The sequence below is a fragment of the Chiloscyllium plagiosum genome, chromosome 7 (assembly GCF_004010195.1).
Source record: "Chiloscyllium plagiosum isolate BGI_BamShark_2017 chromosome 7, ASM401019v2, whole genome shotgun sequence".
Classification (NCBI taxonomy): Eukaryota; Metazoa; Chordata; class Chondrichthyes; order Orectolobiformes; family Hemiscylliidae; genus Chiloscyllium; species Chiloscyllium plagiosum.
The window spans coordinates 117,869,308-117,873,290 of record NC_057716.1 but is presented as its reverse complement, the minus strand read 5'-3'; the positions used below and the strand labels follow the sequence as shown (position 1 = coordinate 117,873,290).

The 3,983-nt window shown below is 44.3% G+C and overlaps 2 non-coding genes across 2 annotated transcripts; one reads left to right on the top strand and one right to left on the bottom strand.

The window, feature by feature from the left end:
- The first annotated feature begins 215 nt into the window (after positions 1-215).
- Positions 216-288, top strand: trnar-ccg. Its single transcript has one exon. It is a non-coding gene; the product is annotated as a tRNA-Arg (tRNA).
- Positions 289-2,574: 2,286 nt separating this feature from the next.
- Positions 2,575-2,647, bottom strand: trnaq-cug. The gene has a single exon. It is a non-coding gene; the product is annotated as a tRNA-Gln (tRNA).
- Between the last annotated feature and the right edge of the window lie 1,336 nt (positions 2,648-3,983).

The following is a 3,983-nucleotide window of genomic DNA, read 5'->3' as shown; positions in this document are numbered from 1 at the left end:
TGGCAGAATACTGCACATTGCCCGATATGGTAGTAATTATCTAGTTTGGATTTACCTTGCTACCACATTGCCAGTGTTATGGTTGTACAGGTGCAGCTTGGCTAGGGGAACGGCTAGTTCTGGAGCATAAGTCTTCAGTTTTATTGTTGGATGTGCGGCAAACCCTCCAATGATTATATGAACAGATTACAGGATCCAGACACAGCTTGTGCATAGCCCCAGTGGCCTAATGGATAAGGCACTGGCCTCCGGAGCCAGGGATTGTGGGTTCAAGTCCCACCTGGGGTGCTAGGGTACTTGCCAAGCATGGGATGTTGTAAAGCATCACTGGATTGTTGTCACAACTTATGACAGCAAGCTTTTCTTGTAAGTGAGTGACCAATCACAATACCTTCTGAGCAGCATCTTTCACTGCTACTTGCTGGATGTGACTCCAATCAAGTGGGCTGTTTTATCCTGGATCCTATCAAGCTTTTTGAGTGTTGTTGGAGCTGCATCCACCCAGGCATAGAGCAATGTTATCCCAACACACAGGGAACACTGTCACTGCTGCAATTTCCACAACAAATGGAATTAAATAAATGTATGTCATGAAAGGAGGCTATTTAGCCACTCTGGTTATACAGACAGAAATAGGCTGTCGAACCTGATCGCACTTTACAATTCCAGCTCCAACACAATAAGGACGTGATGCTTCAAGTACTTCAATAACAGTTACAACATTGGCATCTATCCAAAAATGTGGAAAACTGCCCAGGTATGTTCTGTACGTAAAAAGCAGGACAAATCCAACCTGGCTAATTCCCACCTCATTGGTCTGCTCTTGATCATCAGTAAAATGATGGAAGGTTCATCAACTATCAAGCAGCTCCTGTTCAGCAATAACCTGTTCGGTGACACCCAGTTTAGGTTCCACTGGAGCCACTCAGCTCCTGACCTCATGACAGCCTTGGTTCAAACATGGACAAATGAGCTGAATTCCAGAGGTGAGGTGAGAGTGACAGCCCTCGACATCAAGGCTGCATTCAAATGAGTGTGGCATCAATGAATCCTAGCTAAACTAAAATCAATGGGTATTGGGGACCAGTTGGAGTCCACCAGTTGGAGTCATACCTGGCACACAGATAGACAGTTGTGGTCACTGGAGGGTCAGTCATCTCAGCTTCAGGACATCTCTGCAGGAGTCCATCAGTGTGGTGTTCTCGGTCCAACTACCTTCAGCTGCTTCATCCATGACCTTCCCTCCATCATTAGGTCAGAACTGGGGATGTTTGCTGATAATTGCACAGTGTTCAGCACCATTCATGACTCCTCAGACACTGAAGCAGGCCATGTTCAATTGCAACAAGATCTGGACAATGTCCAGGCATGGGAAACCAATTCTTCTGATCCACTTGCTTAGATCCTCTTGGTTTTAGCAAAAGCAATTACACATCCATAAATTGAATTGTGACTGGCAGAATGCTGCATATTGCCCGATATGGTAGTAATTATCTAGTTTGGATTTACCTTGCTACCACTTTGTCAGGTAGTTGCCAGTGTTACGGGTGTACAGGTGCAGCTTAGCTTGGGGAACGGCTAGTTCTAGAGCCTAAGCTGTGTTAGCACACCTAACCAGGCTGGTAAAGAAAAAAACCTCCTTGTGGTCTTAATGCATCTATGAAATACCTGCATGAACTGGTTGGGCTGAATGACCTCTTTCCGTGCCGTACACTCAGAGTACACTCAGCCTCTTCTGTTCCAAACTTAACGTGACGAGCCCATCCAATCAGGGGCAGAATTCTCCATTTCTGCCAATGTTCTTCTAAATTTCCACTTTGGACTCCCATTCCTTCTAGCTGTTGGCCATATCAAAAATGTCCCTGTCTGATGCAAAATGGGTGGCTGAATATTTACCATGCCAAGACCAATTTGCCACAGTTTTCCTACAATTTTACCTTGTCACAGTGACTTAGTAGTTCTTTGCTCCTGTGTACCTTGTTTTCTCTGCCCCCAGTCTCGATGTCACCACATCTTGGATATTTGACTGAACGATCTGAGAGACTAACGAATGGTTGGCGATGATTGGATGGCCTCTGAATGTACGGCATAGAAAGATGTCATTCAGACCAACCAGCTCATGCCAGTGTTGTAACTGTTATAGAAGAGCTTAAGTACTTGAAGCATCACGTCCATTTTGTGTTAGAGCTGGAATTGGAAAGTGCGATCAGGTTAAACAGCTTGGGCCAGAGTGGGCCAGAGTGGGCCAGAGTGGGCCAGAGTGGGCCAGATAGCATCCTTTCATGACACACATTTATTTGATTCCATTGTTGTGGAAACTGCAGCAATGACAGTGTTCCCTGTGTGTTGGGATAACATTGCACTATGTCTGGGTGGGTGCAGATCCAACAACACTCAAGAAGCTTGACACCATCCAGGACAAAACAGCCCACTTGATTGGAACCACATCCAACAAGCAGCAGAGAAAGGTGCTGCTCATGAGATATTGACATTGGCCACAAAGTTAGAAGAAAAACATGCTGCCACAAGTTGTGACAACAATCCAGAAATGCTTTGCAACACAAGTGCCCACAGCACCCCAGGTGGGACTTGAACCCACAATCCCTGGCACCAGAGGCTAATGCCTTACCCATTAGGCCACTGGGGTTATGCATGCATGCAGTCTGGATCTTCCAATCTGCTTCTGTAATCATTGGCGGGTTTGCCGCACTTCCAACAGTAAAACTGAAGACTTATGCTCCACAACTAGCCGTTTCCCTAGCCAAGCTATACCTGTACAACCATAACACTGGCAACTACCTGACAATATGGAAAATTGCCCAATATATTCTGTGCACAACCAGCAAGATAAATCCAAACAAGATAGCTACATATCGGGAAGTGTGCAGTATCTGCCAGTCACAATTCAATTTATGGACCTGTAATTGCTTTTGGAAGTTGCTTTGATAGTTTCAGTGACATCGGATAATATTCTATCTAATTTTTCAAGCAATTCCAGTTTATTCAATTTGAAGATTTTCAAATTCTGAATTATTCTCTAATTATTCTGACATTTTGTTCCATCCCTAATTCTTTCACCACTATAAATATGCCTCTCCCCTGTCTATCTTCCCTGTCAGTTTTACCTTAATATATTTCTTGAGGGCAGCCTTCAGGGAATCTGAAATGCTTGCTTTGTCCCCCTTTTGTTTGAGTGCCTTCCTTGAGCTGGGAGAACATTTATTTTGGCATTCAACTCTCAGGCATCCTAAGCATGTGGACGGTCCAGCAGAATGAATTTTGGATGATCATGGCCGAGATCAACAGCCCATGCTATTGGCTGTTTCAAGGAGACCAATGTTAGTCTGCCTGTCTTCCCAGCTGATGCAGAGAATCTTGACAATGGGAAGAATGGCCGCGATGAAGATGGAGAAAATGCTGGGGCATTGATACATCTCTGTTTGACCCCTGTCTTTGACCTTAAACGATTCTGTCATATTATCATCATTGAGAACTGTCACTGACATCTTGAGTGGAGGAGATGGAGGATGTTGCTGAATTTCATTGGACAGCTGGCTTTTAGGAGATCTTCCATACCAATCTCCAAGTGACTGAGTCAAAATCCTTGGTCAGATTGATATGGGTGATGTAGAGCAGTTGGTATTGTTCCTGGAATTCCTCAGTGAATTGCAGAGCAGTGAAAAACATGTCAACGTCCATAGAGATGATGGATAAATCAGCTCCTCCAAGTTTGAATATCTCTGCTGAATGCTATACTCCTGCACCTTTTCCATGCTTCATATGTCGATTGTCAGTTTCAACTTCTACAACATAAAGAGGGAATCCAAGGCCATCTTTGATGTGAGTTGGATGATTTCCTTGTACATGTCCTCATTGGTGATTATATCCAGTTTAGGAGTTTTTTAAAAATGTGCTGTCCATTGGAGGCTGATGTTTTCTCTGTGACTCAAAATGACTCATTACTCCACACTGGTTTGAGACCA